This window comes from Mirounga leonina, unplaced genomic scaffold (genome assembly GCF_011800145.1).
Source record: "Mirounga leonina isolate KUSES-001 unplaced genomic scaffold, KU_Mleo_1.0 Mir_125, whole genome shotgun sequence".
Classification (NCBI taxonomy): Eukaryota; Metazoa; Chordata; class Mammalia; order Carnivora; family Phocidae; genus Mirounga; species Mirounga leonina.
Genome location: NW_023270305.1, coordinates 29,705,822 through 29,731,638, shown reverse-complemented (window position 1 = coordinate 29,731,638; position 25,817 = coordinate 29,705,822). Strand labels below are relative to the sequence as shown.

Here is a 25,817-nt window from a genome sequence, read left to right as displayed (position 1 = left end):
GGTGGGGGGAGGAGGCAAAGGGAAGTGGTGTTCCCAACTGGGGCGGTGGGGATGAACACAGAACTGCAGGGGGGCTGGTGCAGCTGGGCTAAGGCAAGGCTTGGGGGTGGGTGCTGGGGAAGGGATCACGGGCCGTGCTGTCAGACAGCAATGAAAAGATCAGAAGAGGCCAGAGGATGACTTTATCCTCTGAGCGATGTGAGATTAGTTCTATTGTTTCAAAAGATGACACCACACCACACCGAGGGCAGCAATTTGAAAGCCATTGTTGTGACAGTCCCTGGTTCAAGATAAACTTTTCAGGGCGCCTGGGTGGCTCAGTCGGTTAAGCAACTGCCTTCGGCTCAGGTCATGATCCTGGAGTCCCGGGATCGAGTCCCGCATCGGGCTCCCTGCTCGGCGGGGAGTCTGCTTCTCCCTCTGACCCTCCTCCCTCTCCTGCTCTCTGTCTCTCATTCTCTCTGTCTCAAATAAATAAATAAATAAATAAATCTTAAAAAAAAAAAAGATAAACTTTTCAGGTTTATCTGAATATGGGTGCTGATTAAAACCCAGGATACATTTAACCATGAGTCTGATAAAGATGCCCATATTTTTATTTTCTTCATGTTCCCGCTTTGCTGCTTAGCCAGAACCACCATTGGTGTCTGCCCACCGGGCTTGGCCGGCTTTCCTTCCCTCCAATCACAGGGCCTCCCGGCTTTCTCTTCTCATTTCCTCTCATTGTCCCTGCTGAGCACCAAACCCTCCAGCTGGGGAGGAGATGAGAAGGGGAAGTGCTTTTCTCTCCTTGCATAGCCCGGGGGCTGCCCGCAGGCTGGCTTTAGACAGGTGCAAGGCTCAGTCTGTCTTTCCGCTCTGCAAACAAACTGGGAGTGGCTTCTCTTTCTGCTTGTAAATCTTCGCTGAGAAAGTAGAGCTGGAAGAGAAGAGCAAAAGCAACCATAGGAGCTCGCATTTTACTTCCCCTTTATGCAAAACGAGTTTTTAACCTGTCGATCCAGAATATAGTGTCTACCTTTTCCTAGTAAGCGCATTGAGGGATTAGACAGATATCAAATATCAATATGCAGCTACAAAAGAGCTAATGTTTAGGGCCTGGGAATTCACTGACCTCATCCCAGCCTCATTGTGGACACCTTGCTCCCATGATGTTCACCTTGACTTTGAATTCCAACAGATCTCCAAGAAGGTTATGTATGTGCCCTTCCATGTTGTCCATCCTTCTGCAAAGGCTCCCCACGCACCAAGCCCCTTTCTGCCCCTCTGCTCCCAGTGGGTTCTGCTGCCTGGAATTCCTTCGCCCCTTTCCCACACCTACCTGAATCCTACTTAGGAGGGTTCGGTTTCGCTCAAATCCCATATCCTCCAGGAAGCCAGCCCTCAAGGAATGCTCAGAATTCCTGAAGTCTTTATGGACTTTTTAAATCTTTATGAATGATAAGGGACTCATTCATTTCCCTATTTTTATAGCCTCATGGTGTTAAATGTTAATCACTAAGGTTGTAGATTCTTGGAACCCAGGGGGGACTAACTCATACTTCTGTGCCTGGCACAGAGTTGAGTATATCATATGATCTCAGAACTGAGACCTCCTACAAATCTGATACAAAATCTGAGTTCAAGTCCCTTGGCAGCTTCCTGAATCCCACTGAGGCATGACTTCCTCTCTTGTAAAACTAGGATAGGAATAGTACCTAGCATTTAGAGATGTTGCACAGATTAAGTGAACTGCAGGGTAATGTTTAACACATAGTAAGGGATCAACTGTTTTTACTAGAATGTAAGATAGAAGTCAAAGGGCATTCTTTCTTACTTGCTTATTTCTAAGTATATTCCGTTTTAGGGTTTCCCCCATCCTTGTGGGTTTTATTTTATTTTTATTTATTTCTGAAACGAGAAACATTAAAAAGGTTCCAGGAGCCAAGTCAGAACAAGAAGGTATTTCAGAGAAATGTCATCCTCTTCGTTCCCTCTGGCCTTTCTGTCCTGTTCCCACCGTGCCCTGCAGCTAACTAATCTCATTAGTCTGTTTTCCACTTTTTCTCTTTCTTCTCCCTTGAATAAGTAGGTAAATGTCCTTCTTTCCTCCCCCCAAATGATATTCTTGAGAGGACGTGCTTCGGAGACCGGATTTTCAGGACCCCAGTCATCTCTTGCACCACTGCATGGGAGATGCTGGGAGCGGGAGCCCCCTGACAGTGGGAGCCCCCTGACAGGGGGGATGGCTGTTCCTCGTCTTCACCCGGATTCCTCATGGTGAGAACGACTGACACTCCTCACCAGACTGGCTCTATCAAATACTTGCCCCAGGTCCCAAAGGTGTCCCTATGACCCGTCATGAGGCCACAGCCCTATTCCTGCCACTCAGGAGGCTGAGCCCTAACGAAGCATCCCGCCACGCCTGCTGATTCTCCTGGACAGGGTGACCATGCCAGCCAGCCTGTCCGAGTGGAGTATACGATCATATAACACTGGATTTTTTAAAAAAAACCATGCTCAATACTTGGAAAGCCCCTGCAAATACACGCTGCATCCCTGTGACCTTCTTCACACAACACGGAGAAACAGCACTTCATGCCTCATGGTCATTACTTCTTGGTGAGTTCTGGGGAATCAGGGTTGAAAGTCCCCTGCGTCCTTCTCCATGGGACCTCATTTCAAGGAGGAGGAAAAGACCTGAGTAAATAGAAGCTTCTAGCCGTAGGGAGGTGGCCAGAGGAAGTGGAGAGCCACAGCTGGAGGTATTCATTGGAAAAAGCAGTGGGAGGGAAGGATTCTGTGTTGGAGTCAAGCTGTCCACAAGTCAGCTCAGAGGCTGTGACTCACTGCGAGGAAAAGGAGGGCCCTGTATCCTGGGGGAGGCTACTTTCTCCAAACAGGGGATCGGTGGCCAAGGAAGGAAATGAAGTAATCCAAGACGAGGCAGCCCGCACAGCAGGCGGGGCTGGAAGTCCAAATCGTCCCCAGCTACTGAGTTTAATATTCACCATGCACAGTGGGGGAACGACACGGAAGGGACCGGACTGGTGAGAAGGGGAACCGGGCCCGATCTTGGGCAAGTTGTTTTCCCTTCCCGGACCTGAAAGGGAGACCTGGCAGCCAGCCTCCCAGCTTAGCCCGTGGCCGTGTTTTCCTTTGCTCTTGGTGAGAAGCTGGTGAATGTAGGTGCTTTGGCGCAGGCTCATCTCCAGCTCCCACAGCCATGGTCACTCCCCACCGTAGCACCCCGAGTCAGTGAGACAAATTCAGGCTCCCTGCCTGCCTTTGAAATTATTTGAAATGGCAACTCCTGGACCAGCAGCTCCAGAGTCCCTTCCAGCTCTGGAGCTCCAGGATTCCAGGCCTCGGAAAAACAGAGTCTGAACAGTGAGTAGAAACAGGGCAAGCAGCCTCATCCACTGGGATGAGAAGGAAACGATCCTTCGTCCCAGGACCCTAGAGAGGGTGAACGTGGCAGAGTGCCAAGGCTGAGCATCTGCCAGGCAGAACCGCCACAGCTTAGAGAGGATTCAAAACAGCCTCTTTTTTTTTTTTTTTTTTGCAGCCTCCTGGTGCATCCTGTTTCTCTCGGGCTGCTGCCACCAGCAAGTGGGCACCATGCCCAAGCTTCAGTGGGCAGTGAGGGGGCTAGGTGCCCATCTGTCCGGTTCCTAAGCAGGTGGCCAGGGAAGCGGCGCCCAGGCTCCGGCTGCCCTCTGCTGGGCAAGCACAGACGCTGCTGTGGGGTCAGAGGCAACAGAAAGATCCAGAGGGGAAAGAGGCGCCCCTCTCCTGGAGCCTCTGCATCTGTGAAGGGCGAGAAGAGCGATAGGCGTGGATGAGGTCTTCCACCGCTCTGCCGCTCTCCCAGGAAGGCTTGGTCTCCTTGGGTATCAGCGCCTCTTACAAGGCCTCTAGTGAGAGTCTCCGGTCACACAAGTCTTCTGCAGTTAATCAAAGTGATATTTCTGACATAGGGTCTGGCACAAGGATAAATATTTATTGAATAAATAGTTAGGTCAGCAGTCATCTCAGGTGGAAACTGCTCCTGGCTTTGTTCAGGAGAGCATTTACAGTTTTTGTTTTTGTAAAGATTTTATTTATTTATTTGACACAGACAGAGAGCACAAGCAGGGGGAGCAGCAGGCAGAGGGAGAGGGAGAAGCAGGCTCTCTGCTGAGCAAGGAGCCCAATGCTGGACTCAATCCCAGGGCCCTGGGATCATGACCTGAGCCTAAGGCAGACGCTTAACCGGCGGAGCCACCCAGGCACCCGGAGCGTTTACAGCTTACTGTCTCTCTTTCTGAAATTCCTCTAACAGACCTCTTGCCTGGCTCTCCTGGTTCCAAGCTGCTTGTCTTGGTGATCCTACCTAGGCTTCCTTCCTCCTTTGGTCTCGGGGGCCTCTAACTCCTTAACCCCACTCCCAGCGCCCCCACTCCCACCCAGAGATGCTTACTAGTCACATGAGACCTAATGCACAGCTTCTCCCCCTTTCTCTCTATGTATGTTCTTCTGTCTCCTTTCTGGACCCCTGGATTCTCTTTTGGCCTTTTAGTTCATGGGACTTAGAGATATTGTCTCCATAAAGTAGCTACAGGCAAGTCTCTCTTTCCTCCATTAACTACTGACTGTTGTTACTTGACACTTGAAACTTAAGATGTGGGTGGGAAGGGCTGGAAACTTCTGGTTTCCAGGAGGGACCTCTGGGAACCGCCCGGGGTTAGTCTGGGGCAAGGCCAGGCTCAGGGAGGGGTTGAGGTGGGGTGTCAGGACCAGGCCCACGTGGCAAGATACTCCGCAAGCGCTGAGCTTTCCTTCAAGCCTGTCTGGGTATTCTCACACCGCCCATGCAACCATCTCACCATACTTAGTGTGGTGTGGTCCTTATGTTTTTCCCCGTTATGCTTATTTCTCTTACAACTTGTTTTTCCTGATTGATAATAGGGATCTAGGGGCACCTGACTGACTCAGTCGGTAGAGCATGGGACTCTTGATCTCAGGGTCGTGAGTTAAGCCCCACATTGGATGTAAAGCTTACTTAATAAGAAGAAGACTAGGGATCTAACTTATTTTTGATTAGCTAGGTAAAATATATTGGGTTAAAAGATAGGGGCAACTGGGTGGCTCAGTTGGTTGAGCATCCGACTCGAGTTCAGCTCAGGTCATGATCTCAGGGTCCTGGGACTGAGCTCTGAGTGGGGCTCCGCGCTCAGCAGGGAGTCCGCATCAGGATTCTCTCCCTCTCCCTCTGCCCCTACCCCCACTCATGCTCTCTGTCTCTCTAAAATAAGTAAAATAAATCTTTAAAAAAAAGATAAACCGAGGCACATTAAAAATTGTTTTTCGTGCAAAAATCAATTTGAATCTGGCAGCATTCAATCTAGCACATAGAAAGGAGCTCTGAGGAGCTATACCAAATGAAAGACTTTCATAGCCAGATGGGAGCAGGAACAAGGAAGAAAGTCACACTAGGCAAAAAAAAGTGGATAGGGTATCGCAAGGTTACTTTCCTTTAGGGCATGGCAGGGGTCTCCCAGGTAGGTTGTCTAACTAGTGCTCATCAGGTGGCTCCTGATTGACTGGTTTAGTATTTCTTTTCTGGGAGACATGAGAGTTTAACTAAGTTTTGGTTTGGTGATATGGGGCTCAGCATGAACGACTTTATTTGGGGCCTGTTGTCTTGTTTTTAACAATTGGTAGGAAAAATTCAAAGGCTGAACAGAGTCAGTGAAAATTACACTCACTCCCACTCTTTCTCCCATTCCCCTTACCCACAGGAGGTCTGCTGCCATTTCCTTGTGGATCCTTATAGAAATAGTAACATGAACATACAGACGCATGTGCATAGTCATTCATTCAATCAGTACTTATTGAGCGCCTATGATCCATGCCCTGTTCTTGCCCAAAACACACAAAAATTCTTGCTCTAGAGAACTTACACTCCACAGAGAGGTGAGGGTGTTGGGCAGTAAATGAGATGAATCAGATCTGTGATGTGTTAGATGCTGATCCTGGCAATGGGAAACACTTAAATAGGGTGCGAGGCTGGGGCCTGGTCCCGAATGCCCTTCCTCTCTGCTGCCTCAGCCACACCCGGAGAACCTGGGGCTGCCCCCTGCCCCCATGAGTCACGCCTCCTCTGTGCTTCCTGCTGCAAGGGGGGCTTGCTCCACGTGACCAGAAGGGGCTGTAGCAGGTCCTGGGGGATCAATTGGGGAGCATCCAAAGGAGGTGTTGGGGTGGGGGCTGCTCATCTTCATTTATCCCCGGGCCAAAGTTTGTGAATATTTTTCTGGCTTTAATTCTTTTTAAAGATTTTATTTATTTATTTGAGAGAGAGAATGAGATAGAGAGAGCATGAGAGGGGGGAGGGTCAGAGGGAGAAGCAGACTCCCTGCTGAGCAGGGAGCCTGACATGGGGCTCAATCCCAGGACCCCAGTATCACGACCTGATCCGAAGGCAGACGCTTAACTGACTGAGCCACCCAGGCGCACCTGGCTTTAGTTAAATGTTACCAGAATATGGGGCGCCTGGGTGGCTCAGTCAGTTAAATGTCTGACTCTTGATTTCAGCTCAGGTCATGATCTCGGGGTCATGAGATTGAGCCCCAAGTCTGTGAGATCAACCCCCCAAGTCGGGCCCTGCGCTGGGCATAGAGCCTGCTTAAGATTCTCTCTCTCCCTTGTCTTCTGCTCCTCCCCCACTCCCTCTCTGTTAAAAAAAAAAAAAAAGGTACCAGAATACTCTGAATACTCTCCATCAGTAGTTCTCAAAGTGTGGTCTGTGGGCCAGCAGCATCAGGTTCAGTATCATTTGGGAACTTGCAGAAATGCCAATTCTTTGAACCCACCCCAGTCCTACTGGATCGTGAATTAAGGTGTGAGTCCAGAAATCAGTGTTTTAACTAGTCTTGATATTTGCTCTACAGAAATGCTTTACCAATTCACATCGCTACAAGCTATGGTTAGAGCAAACATTTTCTACAGTTTTATGAATTTTAAAAAAATCTTTCCCAAATTAAATCCTAGACTAGAGGTGCAGATTAAATGTTAAGAAGTAAAAGATAAGGGGCACCTGGGTGGCTCAGTCGGTTAAGCGTCTGCCTTCGGCTCAGGTCATGATCCCCGGTTCCTGGGATCGAGCCCCACGTTGGGCTCCCTGCTCGGCGTGAAGCCTGCTTCTCCCTCTCCCAGTCCCCCTGCTTGTATTCCTTCTCTCACTGTGTCTCTCTCTGTCAAATAAATAAATAAATAAATAAAAATCTTTATTAAAAAAAAAGAAGTAAAAGATAAATTTTATAGCTCCATTCTTCAAAAATAAGGATCAAGTCATTTGATTCTCTGGGCCTTACTATCCAATCTGTCGTGTAAGAATATTCATTCAAACTGATGACTGACCTAGATCTAAGTTCCTATCCCTAAATTCTATGTTATTAAGAAGCAACAAGAATTGGAAATAAATGCGAAATAATCAAATTGCATAAAACGAGCTATTAAAACACTGATAGATAGTAATATATTTCTATCCTTCCTTACGATGTCCAGAAGAAGCTGCGGATGGCCCTGATGGGTGTTAGGTCGTATCCTCGGCCATGTGTAAAGCACTTGGTGTGTAATCTTACCACATCAGCACAAACAAGAAACAATTTGGCCTTAATTTATGAATGCGCAAACAGGCTCAGAGAGTTTAAGGATTTTGCCCGATAACACGCCTAGCAAAAGAGAGGATCCAGAATCAGGTGCTTTAATCTCAGTCTGTGCTCATTTTACTGAAAGCCACATTTGTAGATACTGGTGCTTATCTGAGCTTAATCCCCAGAGCACTGGGATTCACTGGAGAGAGGATTAGGGAGGTCAGGAGGAGGGTAAGTGTTGGCCAGAGTCCACCTTACAGGTCAAGTGGGATCCCAGACTCACCGTGGGGCTATTTTGCCAGCCTTGCTTCCCTTACCAGAGGAATAGGTCTATTATGGTAAGAATGGCCAAATGAAGTCCTTGAACGGGCCTCCTACAGCCAAGATAACACCCCAAAATTCTGTGCTTCCGGGACATTGCAGAAATTAGTTCCATAAAGATTTGAAAGACTCAGGACTAATGATTTTTACCACATCTGCATTTACCTCCCCTGTGTGGCCGGTGTGAAAGGCTAATGGTGGGGAATGAAGGCAAGCGAACACGAACATCTTCTGGGTATGGATTTGCTTACCTGCCCGCGGCACTTCTGCCAACATCGCTGTCCATAGATTTACAGATGCTTATTCAGTTACAAGGGGGTCCCACAAATTATTTGGCCACGAAACACTATTTTATGACACAAAATGTGGGCAGTGTGCCCAAATCACGGAATCCCCTGACGTGACCACATGCCGTATCTCCTAGAAGCGGATAGCCTCCCAGAAGCCTGTGCTGGCCCTCTCGAGTCTCGGTCGTGGTGGCGGTGTGAACACAAGGACTTTAGGGTCTGTGGTTGACCTGGGGGCACCTCCCTGAATCCCCATCAGGACTCATTCCTCCAGCTGCTGGGGTATTAACTGCTAGTGGCTCACAGCTGAGTCCCCTTCCAAGAATGACCTTGGCCCACAGGAACAATTGCACCCAAGGTCACGCGCCCTCCACGATGTGGGGACACACAGCGGTTTCAAGTATGTGTAGAAGTTCTCTTGATGGTAAGAGACCCCGTTGGGCAGATGCTACAAGGACAGTGCCGGTGGGATGACTATCCATGCGGGACCCTGCAGGCGCCCCCGCCCTGCCCTGCGGTGTGGCGGAGGCAGCACAGGATGTGGGGAAGAGCCCACCGCACTGATGGAAGAGCTGGTCCAGGCAGGAGCGCCTCACACCCCCTTCCCGCAGGCTGTCCACACTGCCCTCCCCCTCTGGCCAGCTAGTCCCAGTGAACCCTTTATTTTTTTTTAATTAATGTTTTTTTGAGATTTTATTTATTTATTTGACAGAGAGAGACACAGCGAGAGAGGGAACACAAGCAGGGGGAGCGGGAGAGGGAGAAGCAGGCTTCCCGCTGAGCAGGGAGCCCGATGCGGGGCTCGACCCCAGGACCCTGGGATCATGACCTGAGCCGAAGGCAGACGCTTAACGACTGAGCCACCCAAGCACAACCCGGTGAACCCTTTAAACTGCAAAAGCCAGTGAAGAATCATGGTCACTCTCATTCAGTGTTTCCTGAAGAAAGGAAAAAGGATTTGGTCTAAGCCGCTATCAGTACAACTAACTATAGTAGTTGAGGGGATGGTTTATATTTCTTTCTTTTTTTTTAAATTTTATTTTTAAGTGAACAACATGGGGCTCCCAGCGTTGGGGCTCTCCACCCAACATGGGGCTCAAACTCACAACCCCAAGATCAAGAGTCCCATGCTCTTCCAACTAAGCCAACTAGGTGCCCCTAAAAAGAATTCTTTTTTTTTTTTAAAGATTTTTATTTATTTATTTATTTATTTATTTATTTATTTATTATTAAAAAAAAATAAAGATTTTTATTTATTTATTTGACACAGAGAGAGAGACAGCAAGAGAAGGAATACAAGCAGGGGGAGTGAGAGAGGGAGAAGCAGGCTTCCCGCGGAGCAGGGAGCCCTTAAGCAAGGAGCCCAGGTGGGGCTCGATCTCAGCACCCTGAGATCATGACCTGAGCCGAAGGCAGATGCCTGACCGACTGAGCCACCCAGGCGCCCCTGACGATGGTATTCATGCTCCACGTGGCTGGCTCATGGAAACTTAGGACAAGCCAGGGCCCACACTAAGTGAAACAGAACTGTCAGAGCGGCCGTGGCAGACTCAGTGGGACTCAGAGCAGTGCGCCTGCTGGTGTAGAGAGACTGCTGAGGACAGAAACCCACCAGGGGGCTGTGGTCCACAGGAGGACCTGAAGAACACTCTATTTCCCGAGCGATAAGGAATGTGCTGGCGAAGGCGGCCCGCAGCATCAGTGAAAAGTTCAGTGGTGGCTCCTTTCTAGGCCAACACTGATGGGAGATGCCGTTACAGAAAGAAGTATGCTTCTAATTCTAACGGGGGTGACAGAATCTCCGAATAGTAGGGGCCAGGTGACAGCACGCCCATAGCTGGCAGCAAGGTGGGTGAGGTTACTATAATACGTGACGAGACAATGGTAATTCATGGCAGTCAGAGGAGTCTGTTCTCATAGAGAATTATAGAGGTGGTGTTAAACCATAGTATTCCTAGGGGGCAAGATATAGCTTAACTTATATAACTAAAGGGAATCAGGATGGATGATAAAGGCTCGAGGCAGCCATCTCAATAAAAAATTATGATTCTGAGGCGCCTGGGTGGCTCAGTCAGTTAAGCGTCTGTCTTCAGCTCAGGTCATGATCCAGGGTCCTGGTATTGAGCCCCGAGATGGGGGGTGGGGTGGGGATCCCTGCTCAGTGGGGAGTCTGCTTCTCCCTCTCCCTCTGCCTCTCCTCTCCCTCTGCTTCTCCTCTCCCTCATACTCTCTCTCTCTCTCAAATAAATAAATAAATAAAATCTTTAAAAATGCCACGTGGTCCTTATAGCCCATGGGAAAGCCTCTGAAACTGTTTCCCCTGACCAAAATAATCCAACAAAAACATCACTCATCCCAGGGGGACTGGCCCAGAGTAGAACCACCATAAAGATGAAAGAACAAGCAGGTGGAGGTGCCTATCAAAGGGATCAAAGATCCCTTTAAATCACATCTGGTTCCCACCCCAACCAGATTCGTCCTGGCAGAAGGCGGGTAGACAGCTGTGCACACAACCAAAGGGTGGCCCCAGTGATCATCACTGCCTCGCCTGAGGAGGTATCCAGATGTCTTCTCAGGGGAGTTGAACAGGCTATCAGGGATGCAGTAGGCAGTCGGTGATCTGGCAAATGGCTCTTTTGTATCCCTGTCAGTTTGCCCCAGGGTATAACTCTCCCACCCTCTGGATGTGCTCAAAGATGATTTGGGGTGGAATTGGGACCCCCTGAGACAAGTCTGGGTTAAGTAAGAAAAAAAAAATCTTGCAGGGTCACAAGCAGGAGAAGACCAACTAAAAGTGTTTCCAGATAACTGCAGTCATTTGCAACACAATGAGCACAGAACTCCCTTTTGGAAACGATCTCTGGGGATTTGTATTCGCTTCTAGTATCTGGTCCCCTCCCTCAGGGTGGACTAGGGCAAGAGACATTGGAAGCAAGGAAAGGGGTTACTTCTACAAGCCCTGCAGCCTCTCTCCCAAAGACCAACTTTCCCCACTGCCTCCCCTGTCCTGGGGCTTGACCCCATCCTGCAAATTCTGCATGTATTATACCGTCCTCCCTAGCCACTCCAAACAGGAGACCTGCCCCTTCTCACCTAAAACGAAGCAGGGACCTCCAGCCTCTTCCTGTCTTCCTACCTGTTGGACTTTGAACTCCCCTCCCTGCGTCGCCAGCATCAGGAATCCCTGACCCTCGGCCTCTACGGCTCTCAGTCTGTGCCTCCCACATTTTACCTGTGAGTCCAGCAGACACAGGCAGGTGCCTCAGACTGCCTGAGTTCCTCTAAAAGAATATTTTAATCTTTCATCCTGGAGACAGCTTCTTGCTCATTTCCAGACCTGAGTCATTCTTCAGGCAGCCCAGGTCACAAGTTATGATGAGCAGGAAAGCCTCTGGGTATTTAATGACCGAAGGCCCCTTCTTCCTGTAGAAGCCCTTTCTCCACCATGTTTGGGCAAGTATTTGAGTTCCTACCATATGACAATCACTGTGCTTGAGCTGAGGATATAAGGATAACATCTAGGCTTGCAGCTAACTTCTTGCCAGCAAGATTGGAAGCCAGAAAATGATGGAATCTACCCAGTGTTCTGAGATGAAATGACTGTGTGTCGGGGCTCTTTCAGGTTCAGGTTCAACAAGTCACCAGGAGGGCTCACAGGACTCAGCATATAGTCAGACTCATGCAATGATTTATTACAGTAAAAAGATACAAAGGAAAAAAAAAAGGAAATGGTGCATGGGGCACAGTCCAAAGGAAACCAGATGCAAGCTTCCAAGAGTCCTCTCCCAGTGGAGTCACACAGAACAGGCTTAATTCTTCCAGCAGAGTTGTGACAACACGTGTGAAATGTTGTCCACCAGGGAAGCTCATTAGAGACTCAGTGTGTAAGATTTGTATTGGGAACTGGTAACGTAGGCACCTCTGTCTAGCACATATCAAAACTCCAGCCTGCCAGTTGGAGAGCAGATGTTCAGCATAGACCATATGCTACGGTTTCAACACAGGAAGCCATTCTTGTCAGTTAGGGAATGATGGGAACCCTTCTGAAAGCCAAGGACCCAGATGCCAGCCAAGGGCCATCCTTGTAAGCAGTCCTTTCTAAAAATAGCAGCCTTGGGCCTGCTATGTTAACTCTTTTTTTTTTTTTTCTACTGACTGTCGACTTGGAATTTTGCAATCAGTAAAAATACTCTTGAAGAATGAAAGCAAAATGAAGACATTTTCAAGTTAACAAAGTAGAGGGGGTGCCTCTAACAGAGCTGCAGTGAATTCTAAAGGATGTATTTTAGACAGAAGGAGAACATTCCAGAAAAAACCTGAAGGAAAGAAAGAAGAACATTTATGGTGCGAAACATGATAAAAATGTCTGCCAGGCTTAAAATAACAAGATGAGAAACAAAATAAGGGACAGAAGATGGGAAGTTAATGTATTCAAATATCCTTGTATGATGTGAAGGATAGTAAAGCTATTCATTAATTTTAGACTTTAATAAGTTAATTATGAGTGTCAAAATATCTAGGGTAAAAATTATTAGGCTAGAGATAGAAATCCCACACTGGTTCAAAGAAAGAAAAAGGAATTATAGAAAAATAGTTAATAGGTACAAAAGAAGCCAGAGACAAATAGAACTAGAAAGGAAGGCAAATAGAAAGCACAAAATAAGATGGCCAAAATATTCCAAACAGGTTGCTGATTATCATATAAATTGTAATAGAATATATATCACCCAAATAACTGAAAATTTTCACTTAAAAGATTTCTAGTAAAGGAATGCAAAAAGATATATTTAGACAAACTAAGGAAAAGAAAGCAGATGTGGCTATGTTATTATCAGACCAAATAGAACTTAAGGCAAAAAGCATTACTAGAGATAAAGAGGATCACCCCATTATGATAAAAGGTTTAATTCATCAGAACATGAAATAAATACAAACTTGTGCGAACCTAACTAAATAGCATAAAATACTGTATATAAATAAAAAATGGGCAGAACTACCAGGAGAAAGTCACACTACTACTATCCATGGGATACTTTACACAGCATTTCCTGTAACACTTTGACCCAGATCTTACTATACTGACTATACCCAACAGCCAAAGGCCGAAATGGAACAATTGTGTAGCACATACTATTTTGAATCTCACATCGAACTTTTATGAAAAAGGACCCCACATCACATTTTTCACCAGATATCAAAGGATTGATGTCACTCCCTGACCACAATTCAATTAAATAGGAAGTATTAACCAAAAAAGAAAATTAGAAAACATCGTATTTGGAAATGCATGAAATAACTTCTATTCTTTTTTTATTCGTACTTTTTAAGTAGGATCCACTCCCAAAGTGGGGTTTGGACCCACGAGCTGAGATCAAGAGTCATACGCTCTACCTACTGAGCCAGCCAGGCGCCCCCTCATAAAATTACTTCTAAATAATTCATGTGTCGAAGAAGAAACCATAGTGGAAATCACTTGGGATGTAGAAATGAAAAACAATGACAATCCTACCATATCACAAACGCTGTCTAGATATGATAGCCTTAAATGCTCATGTTAGAGAAAACGAAGGTCTAAAAATTAAAGATCCATGTAAGTAATTTAACTTAAAAAGTTGCAAAAAGACAAAATAAATGAATTTCTAGGCAAGGGGTTGCTGCCTTAAAGTTATTGATATTTTTCTTGGTCTTATTAAGTCTCTCAGACATGCTTCTCCAGTTTATACTCCTATTAGCTATGGTTGGAACACAATTTCTTACACCCTCACCAACATTAAAAAAAAATAATTTGCTAAATTAAGTTCTAAGATAGGGAGTACAGATGTATTTTTTATTTAATTTTTTAAAAAGATTTTATTTATTTCTTTGACACACAGAGAGAGAACACAAGCAGGGGGAGTGGAAGGCAGAGGGAGAGGGAAAAGCAGGCTTCTTGCTGAGCAAGGAGCCCAATACAGGGCACGATCCCAGGACCCCGAGATCATGATCCAAGCCGAAGGCAGATACTCAACCAACTGAGCTACATAGGCGCCCCAGATTCTGGTCTTTTTTTTTTTTTTTTTTTAAAGATTTTATTTATTTATTTGACAGAGAGAGACAGCGAGAGAGGGAACACAAGCAGGGGGAGTGGGAGAGGGAGAAGCAGGCTTCCCACAGAGCAGGGAGCCCGATGTGGGGCTCGATCCCAGGACCCTGGGATCATGACCTGAGCTGAAGGCAGACCCTTAACGACTGAGCCACACAGGTGCCCCAATTCTGGTCATTTTTAAAGCCTGTGCTCATTCCCCTAGATGCCATATTGTGCATATTGGCTCATATCTGAACCTAATCTCTGGAAAGGCAAAGTGCCCCATTGTCCATTGGAGAGGGAAGAGCTTATGGAGGTGAGTAGATACAGAGTTTTGGCAGCAATCCATCTCACAGTGGGTCAGGTGAGACCCTGAACTAATCTTATGGTTATTTCCCTGATCACATCAGATATACTTCCCAACTGGTGAAATCCCCATGTTTCTTCGCTGACCCAAAGAATAAAACCTATTATGATGGGAAGGTCAAGTGAAAGCTTCTAGAAAGGCTCCCTCCCCACTTCCACCTTAGATACTCATCCAAAAATCAATGCCCTATCCCTGGGCGGGGGAGGGGTCCCTCTATCTTGCTAGCACCATCCAGAACTACCACCAGCCAGAACTCAAAAGATGCAGAGGTGGTGATTCCCAACATATCTTCATTTAACTTACATGTTTGGAATGTACAAAATCCAGATGATAGGTTTTCACAAATTTAATCAGGTGATGATGCCAATGCTCAGTAGGCCCATGTACAAGTGGGAATAGTATACATGGAAGAGTTCCTGTATGACATGGCTTGGCCCTAGTGAGTAATGGAGTCCATGCATGGTTCAACAGAATGGCTTTTTTCTCACAAAGGCTGCCATGGCTATGACATTGATGAATGTCCAATCTCCCGTCAGGGGAGGCCAACTCTGAGCTATGGGAATTTGGAAGTATGGTTCACTCTAGCCAAGTTGACACACTACGAAGACATCACAGTGACCAAACTGCCTTACCCAGGTGTTTGGATAAGGAGGAGAAGAGAGAGTTGATTTTTGAGGAGGATGTTTCAAAGTTCAACAATACCAGAAGCCTGTGGATGATAGAGAGCCTATAGATTCATTGAATACTTGGACTCTAAGTCCATTGTTGGGTGGCTTTGCGGACTTTGCTACAAAAGGTGCACCATTGTCAAACTGTAAATGATCCAGAAAGCCAAATACACGATAGTTTGGTTTCAAAGGCCACAATGGTGGGCCCAGAGTCAGCTGATCAGACTGGAACAGCAACATCATAACCTTAAAAAGTGTCAACAATAGTGAAGCACTGTTGGAAGCCAAAAAAGGAGAGTCAAAAGGTCCAATGTAGTCAATCCATCAAGAGTGGGTAGAGCCAATGCCCTCGGTTCTGTGGCTTCCTTCACTGTGAGGTAAAGGGGCCAACTTTTGGCAGAAGTCACAAGTCTGGCATGCAGTGAGTCTTCTTTTTTTTTTTTTTTAAAGATTTTATTTATTTATTTGAGAGACAGAATGAGAGAGAGAGAGCATGAGAAGGGGGAGGGTCAGAGGGAGAAGCAGACTCTCTGCCGAGCAGGGAGCCCGATGTGGGACTCGATCCCGGGACTCCAGGATCATGACCCGAGCCGAAGGCAGTCGCTTAACCGACTGAGCCACCCAGGCGCCCTGCAGTGAGGCTTCTGCATCAGGAACAGGGTCCTCGGCTTTGTGTCCAGTGTATGATGGTGGCTGTAGTGCCACGTTCAGGATGAGTGTGGGTCCAGGAGACGATCTGGACCACACAGGCTTGACCAATACCTTGACTCCAGTCAGTCTCCTCAGCGAAAGGGCCCTTACCATGGGCCCAGTATGCTGAATCACGAACCACAACTATTTTTCAGTTTGCAGTCCAAAGGGGGGTGTCTTTAATTTGTCAGTCAGTAGTTTTAAGTAACAGAGCAGATGGCTAGTCCACTGGGGACGATCCAAGAGTTAGTAAAAATATGACTGGTTCTGTAGAGTATCATCTAAAGCAATGGATCTTCCCTTGCGCATTTGAAACTAAATTGGTGTTGCCACTGTGGAAAACAGTGTGGAGCCTCATCAAATAATTAGAAATACTATATGACCCAGTAATTTCACTACAGGGTATTTACCCAAAGAAAACAAAAATGCTAATTAGAAGAGATATATGCACCCTATGTTTATTGCAGCATTATTTACAATAGCCAAGATATGGACGGAACCGAAGTGTCCATTGAGAGATGAATGAATAAAGAAGATGTGGTAGATATATACAATGGAATTTTACTCAGCCATAAAAAAGAATGAAATCTTGGAGTGCCTGGGTGGCTCAGTCGTTGAGCATCTGCCTTCGGCTCTGGTCATGAGCTCAGGATCCTGGGATCGAGCCCCGCCATCAGGCTCCCTGCTCAGCGGGAAGCCTGCTTCTCCCTCTCCCACTCCCCCTGCTTGTGTTCCCTCTCTCGTTGTCTCTCTCTGTCAAATAAATAAATAAAATCTTAAAAAAAAAAAAAAAGAATGAGATCTTGCTATTTTTGACAACACGGATGGATGTAGGGGGTATTATGCTAAGTGAAATAAGTCAAACGGAGAAAGACAAATGCCATAGGATTTCACTTATATGTGGAATCTAAAAAACAAAGCAGAAACAAACTCATAAATACAGAGAACGAACTGGTGGTTGCCAGAGCTGAGGGGGTGGGGGGAAGGCAAAATGGAGGAAGGGGAGTGGGAGGCATAGGCTTCCAAGTATGGAATGAATAAGTCAGCACAGGAAACACAGTCAACAGTATTGTAATAGCATTGCAGGGTGACAGACGGGAGCTACACTTGTGGTGAACAGAGCATAATACATAAAACTATTGATCACTGTGTCATACATCTGAAACTAATGTAATATTGTGTGTCAACTATACTTCAATTAAAAAAATAATAAATTAATTTTAAAAATGAAGAAATGGTTCTTAACCAAGACTGATTTTTGTCCAGGGGACATATGACAATGTCTGGAGACATTTTTGATCTCCATGACTGTGGGTTGGGATGCCACTGGTATCTAGTGGGTAGATGCCAGGGTGCTGCTAAACATATTATAATGCCCAGGACCTCCCCCTACTCTCACAAAGAATTATCAAGCCTAAAATGTCAATAGAAGGGGCACCTGGCTGGCTCAGTTGGTAGAGCATTGTGACTCTTGATATCAGGATCATGAGTTTGAGTCCCACATTGGTCGTAGAGCTCACTAAAAAAATAATAGTATGTTAATTAATTAATTAAAATGTCAATAGTGATGAGGTTGAGAAACTCTGGTGTAAGGCTGTTCAGCCCACTGTGCTGAATGGCCCTACTATAGTTGATCCTCCAGAGTTGTCACTGGGCTGGATGGTTGTTCATCATTCTAGCCTATTTTTGTATTTATTTTAAATTCTCTATAATGAGGGGGCACCTGGGTGGCTCAGTTGGTTAAACATCCAACTCTTGATTTCGGCTCAGGTCATGATCTCAGGGTTGTGAGATCAAGCCCCACATCAGGTTCCACACTGGGCTTGGATCCCGCTTAAGATTATCTCTCTCTCTCTCTACTTCTGCTCCTTCCCCTCTAAAAAAATAAAATAAATAAAATAAATTATCCGTAATGAAAAGTGTAATTAAATGTAGAGATCTAAGGAACCAGAATTTTGGGTAATCTTTTTTTTTTTTGTTTGTTTGTTTGTTTTGGAAGAGGGGAGGGGCAGAGGGAGAGGGTGGGAGAGAATCTTAAGCAGGCTCCACGCCCAGCACAGAGCCCAACAAGCAGGGCTCAATCTCACAACACTGAGATCAGGACCTGAGCCAAAAGCAAGATTCCGACGTTTAACCAACTGTGCCACCCAGGCGCCTCCCCACCCCCTTTTTTTTAAAGGAGTTAGAAGTTTATCAAATACACCACAAGGGGTCAGTGGGCAGGCCAGCCGAGGAGAGGCAGTCAGCCTAGATTTTTTTTTTTTTTTTTTTTGAGAGAGAGTATATTTGTGTGCATGGGGTGTGAGGTGCAGAGGGAGAGAGAGAATCCCAAGCAGACTCCATGCCAAGTACAGAGCCTGACACAGAGCTCAATCTCACCACCCTGAGATCACGACCTGACCTGAAACCAAGAGTCAGACGCTTAACTGACTGAGCCACTCAGGTGCCCTTTGACTAACTAGAACTTAAACAAAAACTTGAAACTTTAAAAAACAAACTAATTAATTTTAGAAAAAGAGAAAGCAGAAAGAAAGAAACAAACAAGCCAAGGAAGAAAGGCTGTACTCATGAGAATTCACTCCCTGTTCCTCCCTCTCCCTAGTGCCTGGCAACCATGAATCCACTTCCCAGTCTCTGGATTTGTCAAATCTGGCCATTTTATATAAATGGAATCACACAGTATATAGTCCTTCGTGACTGTCTCTTTTTACTTAACATGATGTTTTCAAGGTTCATCCATGTTGTAGCATATACAGTACTTCACCACTTCTTACGGCTGAATAATATTCCATTGTATGGAGATAGCACATTCTGTTTATTCTTTTTTTTTTTTTTTTAGATTTTATTTATTTGCGAGAGAGAGAATGAGAGACAGAGAGCACGAGAGGGAGGAGGGTCAGAGGGAGAAGCAGACTCCCCGCTGAGCGGGGAGCCCAATGTGGGACTCGATCCTGGGACTCCAGGATCATGACCTGAGCCGAAGGCAGTCGCTTAACTGACTGAGCCACCCAGGCGCCCCCTGTTTATTCTTCAGTTGATAAATGTGTGTGGGTTTTTCCGCTGTTGGGCTATTATGAATAATGTTGCTATGAACATCCTTGCACAACTTTTTGTGAGTATGTGTTTTCAACTCTCTTGGGTGGAATCCACCCAGGAGGGGAATTACTGGCTCATATGGTAACTCCATGTTTAACTGATTGAGGAACTGCCAGACTGTTTCCCAAAGCGGTGGCACCATTTTGCATTGCCACCAGAAATGTATGATATCATGAATACCATGGGTTCTTGCATAATGATGAATTTCATATTTCACAGTAGTGAAAAGCACCCACTGAGCACCCATCTTATTGCTTCTTCTCAAATTAAGTAAAAATTTTTATTTTAACAAGTGATTTTGATGAAATGAAGGCAAAAAATTTTTTTAAATAAATATTTAATAATTCTGAATTCTACTTGTCTTTATTTTATTACTCATCCAACCATCAATTATCCACACATGAGCAATAAATATTAAATGTAGTCACCTTTAAAATGTTGCTAACCTTCAGGTGCCTGGGTGGCTCAGTGGGTTAAGCATCTGCCTTCAGCTCAGGTTATGATCCCAGGGTCCTGGGATTGAGTCCCTGTGTCGGGCTCCCTGCTCAGCGGGGAACCTATTTCTCTCTCTCCCTTGGCCCCTCCCCCCTGCTCGTGCTCTCTGTCAAATAAATAAATAATTTTCTTTAAAGATTTTATTTATTTATTTGACAGAGAGAGACACAACGAGAGAGGGAACACAAGCAGGGGGAGTGGGAGAGGCAGAAGCAGGCTTCCTGCTGAGCAGGGATCCTGATGCAGGGCTTGATTCCAGGACCCTGGGACCATAACCTGAGCTGAAGGCAGATGCTTAACGACTGAGCCACCCAGGCGCCCCTAAATAAATAAAATCTTTTAAAAAATGTTTAAAAAAATAAATAAAAAATAAAATGTTGTCAACTTTTATCATCTATAGCCATAGCTTTATACATGTTTTTTGATTTTGTTAATGTAAATATATATTTATCATGGGAGGAAGATAGGATGCTGAATAATTTAGCATCTTGTCAGTTTGATTTTTTTTTTAGAAGAAATTAGTATATGAATATTCTTTCTGAGATAATATTATAATTTGCATTTTGTTAGACATCTATGACAATACGGAGAACTATCCTCATTTTCAAATTATTCTATGCATCCCATTTTATAGACAAACCATTATTTCCAACTCTTCATTATTCTAAGCTCCACAGCAGGTGTATCCTGTGCATTCATGTTTGTACACACGTAACCTAAATTCCAACAGGAGGAACGAGACAGGTCCACACTGCCTTCAGAAAGGCCGTTCTAGGCCATGCATCTCCCTCCACGACAGTGTTTGCCTGTTGTTCCATGTATTTTATACTGAGGATTCACCCCAAACTGGGCAAGATCTCTAACGTGGCAGAGACGGTGCTGAGTGCTCGCTCACTTCTCCTCCGCAGCACACAGCTTGGCCACGTCTCCCGGCATCCCTTGCGCCGAGGTAGGGCTGAGCTCTGGTCGGCGGCAGCGGTGCCGCGTCCGGGCAGCTTTGAGGGATCTGGCTGTCTTCGGCGGTTCGTGGATACTTGCATTCCCCACGAACCTCCCTCCCCAGACAATGCTGCCACCTTCCTCAGCCTGGCTAGAGCCTCTGAGGGCGGGAGGTGAGCGGAAGCAGCAGCGGACCCCTAGGCCTCTGACCTCAGGCCACCACTCACCACCATTCCGGGGACCCCGTACCTCAAGACAACTACAGCCACGCTTCCCAGGCGGTAACCTGAACACAGCATGGTGACCACCTCCTTCACTCCTTCTAAACTATGTATTGAGTACCTACTATGTACGAGACACTATTCTCAATGCATTGAGTATATCAGGGAACAAATGGAACAAAAATCCTTGCCCCATTCTGGTGGGAGAGACAGACAATAAACAATAAGCCTGATAAATAAGTGCCTTACATGAAAAGAGGTGATAGGGTAAAGAACAGGTCATCAGAAGTGCAGGGCAAGGAGTGGGTGTCTGTGCTAAGTAGGGCGGTAAGAAGGTGGCATTTGAGAAAAGACCTAGAGGTGACAGTCACATGTTTATCTGGGAGAAGTTTTCTAGCAAAACAATTATGCAAAGGCCCTGCTGCAGGGCCATGCCTGGAGTGTTCAGAGAGCAGGAAGAAGGACGTGTGGCTGGGAACATGGAAGGAGGAGGGTGCCCAGATCACAGAGGGCTTCGGAGGTGACTGTAAGGACTTTGACTTTTGCTCTGAGTGAGCTGATGTGCCCGTGCACAGTTTTAGACAGAGAAGTGACATGTGTTCTGACTTATGTATTAAAAGGGATCCCTCTGGCTGTTGTACTGAGAACCCACACAAGGGTGGGAATGAAGTGGAAACCAGGAGAGCAGGGGAGAGGTTGCTGCGGAAACCAGGGGGAGTGACATTGGCTTGTGCTGGATTTGGTAACAGGAGGTGTGGATCTGTTTTAAAGATGGAGCCAACAGGATCTCCTAATACACTGGCTCCTGAGAAAACAGGAGTCAAGGAGGCTCCGAGGTCTTTGGCTGGAATAGCTGGAGGAATGGAACCGCCTGAGTTAGGGAAGACTGAGGGTGGAGGGATTGGTTCTGGGAGCAGGATCAGGGGCTCAGATCTGAGCTTGGGAAGACTGAGATGTTTCAAGATATCAAAATAGAGATGTTGGGCAGGCAGTTGATTTCAAGTCTGGAGTTCGGGAGACAAGTTTGAGTGGAGATTAAACTTCAGAAGTTGGGGTGCCTGGGTGGCTCAGTTGGTTCAGCATCTGCTTTCGGCTCAGGTCATGATCCCAGAGTCCTGGGATTGAGTCTCGGGGCAGGGTCCCTGCTCAGCGGGGAGCCTGCTTCTCCCTCTGCCCTTCTCCCCCATGCTTGCTCATGCTCGCTCTCTCTCTCTGAAATAAATAAAATCTTAAAAAAATAAAAAGCAACTTCAGAAGTTGACTATCTTCCATAGTTGCTGTTGCTGTGCCCCTCCCCACCCCACCCCCGGTCTATACTGCGTGACTCAGAATAATGAATCATGCCTGGCCACATCACTCTGAATGACAGTGACTTATGTGTGCAGCTTAAGAACATTGTAGTTGTGTGTTAACAGTCTGTCTTTGTGGATTAAGTGTTGTGATCTATAGGGAGACAATACTAGTCTTTTTTTAATTTATTTTTAATTTTTTTTTTTTTAAGATTTTATTTATTTATTTGAGAGAGAGAGAATGAGAGACAGAGAGCATGAGAGGGAGGAGGGTCAGAGGGAGAAGCAGACTCCCTGCCAAGCAGGGAGCCCGATGCGGGACTCGATCCTGGGACTCCAGGATCATGACCTGAGCCGAAGGCAGTCGCTTAACCAACTGAGCCACCCAGGCGCCCACTAGTCTTTTTTTTAAAGATTATTTATTTTGGGGAGTTGGGAAGGGGCAGAGGGAGAGGGAAATTCAGAATCTGAAGCAGACTCTGCACTAAGCGTGGAGCCCGACGTGGGACTCGATCCCACCACCCTGAGATCATGACCTGAGCTGAAACCAAGAGTCAGAGGCTTAGCCGACTGCATCACCCAGACACCCCTCTAATTTTTAACATTGTGAGTATCATGACTATATTTTCTAGGAGTCTGGATAACTCAAATGAGAATGGTTACGATGCCAGCATGACCCAGACATCACCGAATACACAGACTAAATGATTAAGGTAGTTTCATCACAAACTGGAGGACATGTGTAACTGGATTAGGGAAGTAACCGGAGCAGATCACACCGCACACCGTGCAGAAAGGAGCGTCTGCTTGCGCATGTGCAGAGAGGTACAGGCAAACACATACGGAGACTGAATCTTACAAGTTCAGCATAAGGCAGGTGAGCACTTCTAAATCTATCAATAGAGGGGTTTTTGTCTCCTGGAAACATACCAATGCTCAGTAGAAACTAGCAACCACTGAATTGGCTTGGGCACACCACACGAACAAGCAGACATCACTGTATTGTATTGTTCCCTGAAATGATCTGTGAAACTGAGCACCCTTCCATTTCCTGATTGAGACATTGCAACTCAAATGTCTTGCAGGCTAACCTAACCCTAAAGGGGAAATCCTGATAACAGAAGTATTGGCCCCTTAGGGTGCAAAACCGATTCTATCAGATCTTCCTACAGTTACTCATGTTATAGTTCTTCATCCTATAGTCAGGCAACTGCAGCGGGGCAGCAACAAGAAGTGTCCTTCCCCCTCTCCCCCCACCCCCGGCTCTTAGGTACTTTGGTTTGAAAAACAGAGTTTCAATCATCTTCTTAATTTCTACGATGACTGTAATGAAATCGCAGAAAACATAAAAGATTGCTGATCTTTTATCAAAGACAAACTAGGCTTTTCTTATTTATTTGCATATTTGGCAGGCAGTGTAAATTTAAATTTCGGCCCATCCCATTCAGTCCATGTTTCTTACCAAGGAAAATGAAACGATCCTACTTGTTAGATGTCCTGGACATCTTATGTACAACATCGCTAAAACAGATGTGATTTACTTACCTATGATACTGAGGCTTCATAATGTGCATTTTGGTCAGGTTACCATTTCCTCAAAATGTACAGAAGCATTTAATGAGATTTTTTACTTGATCACTTGTACTTCATTACATAAAATCTGCTTTGACTTGCAGCTCAGCAAGCCCACATCACGCTGATTCCTGGTGTCCGTCCGACGTGATGCCAAGCTCACTACTCTCTCAACAAAAGCATGGACCACGGAAGAATTAGGATTTTCAGTTTTACCACCACATAAGAGAAGAGAAGGGCATCCTCAAGAATGCAGGCAGTTTGGAGAATTATTACTGGAAAAGGAAATAGATAAAGCAAAACTCAGGATGCCTGGGTGGCTCAGTTGGTTCAGCATCTGCCTTCAGCTCAGGTCATGATCCCAGGGTCCTGGGATTGAGTCCCACATCAGGCTCCTTGCTCAGCGGGGAGCCTGCTTCTCTCTCTCCCTCTGTCTGCCGCTCCCCCTGCTTGTGCTTGCTTACTCTCTCTCTGACAAATAAATAAAATCTTTAAAAAAAAAAAAAGAAGAAGAAAAACTCTTACTGTATCAGACAGAAAGAAATACGTGGTTGTTTTTTATTCAATAGAGGTAACTTGCTTTTTAATTAGTACTATTGGGTTTACATTCTGCTTTTTAAAAGTCTTGCACTTATGTAGCTTAAGAACATACATGCTTGCCTGGACCCAGTTCCCTGGGGCTGGTGCTCTGCTGGGACTAGATGCCTTGGGGTCGTTCTGGTTCTTCATTTTTCTGGTCTGCATTTCCCCCTTTTCTTCACCAGGCCCTTGCACTGTTGTACCGCAGACATGGTGTTATCCCCGCTGGCTTATCCTGGGAAGGATGAGATTTGCCTGTCTGCCCACGCTCTGCAGCAAAGGCAGCTCCAGGGACGGTGTCCAGGCATCTGCCCTTGAGAGCCTCAGGAGGGCAGGTCCCTTCGTTACACAAACTTGTCCGTGTCCTTGGCATTTTTGCTGCTTCTTAATACTTTTCAGAGTGACATTCTTTCCTCTGTCCAGCTGACCCAACACACCATGCATCCCATAATTTCTGGCCCATCAGAGAAGGAAGGGATTCAAATTACTTGGGTCTGAAATTGTCTCACACGTCACCACCTCACTGGTAAATATTTACTGAGTTAAAAAAGAAATACTATTGTGACACACATCGACTCCCTGGACTCTGAAACCTCTGTAACATCAGGGGCGTCAAAGTAGGTTCGACAACTTTCAAACCTTAATTCCGAGCATGTTAATATTATAAAACACAGTCAAACAAAATTGAGGAATTCCACTAGGCAGTGGTTCTGAGCCTTGCCTGCATATTGAAATAGATATCCCAATTTTAAAATCTATTTCTAAATATATATATACACACACACACAAATATATATATATATATATATTAAGATCTTATTTTTAAGTAAGCTCTATACCCAACATGGGGCTTGAACTCACAGCCCTGAGATCAAGAGTCACATGCTCTACCCACTGAGCCAGCCATGTGCCCTGCCAGCTTATTTTCTTTCAGGATTATCAATTTCCTTAGAGAATCTAGCTTCTATTTGTACAGACTCTGCTCAAAAGTTTTTCACAGCATAAACCAAGTGCTTACCTACTGAAGGGAGTGCTGACTGAAATATTTATCATTCTTATTCTGATTATCTTTATCAACAAAGTCAGTATGCTCAATGGCAAGCACAAATCCTCAGTTCAATCACCAAAGGTGAAATGGAGACTCTCGATGACATACTCTGCTTTCTGGTTAACATACCCTACCTCCTCACCTCTGCACTCCTTTGACTGGCACATTCTGCCTCCTCAGAATCCTGAGGGTCATCGGCTCGCTGGACCACTTCAACATCTGCACATGTCCCCCTACACTGACACCTGTCCCTTCCCCACACTGTTCTCAGTACTCCCTCAGGCTTCATGCCCACCACTTCTAGTTGGCCTCCTGGGTTGAACGGAGCCATCCTTTGTGAACAGAGTCAAGCATTTTGAAAGCATTCGTGTTACTGCAAAACCTCCACCAGTGGTAGTTGTGGTGGGATGCAGTCATGGGAGGCGCAGTGACGGCGGCAAAGGGAGTTGAGATGATGGTGGCTGCTGCGGAGGCAGCCATGACAGGCTGGGAAAATGGTGGCTGTGGCCATGGGTCTCATTGCAATGAATGGCCACAGGGCGGCTCCCACTGAGTGAACCCC

The 25,817-nt window shown here is 46.0% G+C and overlaps 1 long non-coding RNA gene across 2 annotated transcripts; it reads right to left on the bottom strand.

Annotated features, from left to right (window-relative positions):
* Window positions 1-504: 504 nt before the first annotated feature.
* Window positions 505-25,024, bottom strand: LOC118007862. Of its 2 annotated transcripts, none has more exons than XR_004678506.1 (3): window positions 24,281-25,024; window positions 23,602-23,903; window positions 505-919 (listed from the first exon to the last, which is right to left on the bottom strand). It is a non-coding gene; the product is annotated as an uncharacterized LOC118007862 (long non-coding RNA). The 2 variants fall into 2 exon arrangements; XR_004678505.1 differs by lacking the exon at window positions 505-919 and adding an exon at window positions 7,196-7,217.
* Window positions 25,025-25,817: the final 793 nt, after the last annotated feature.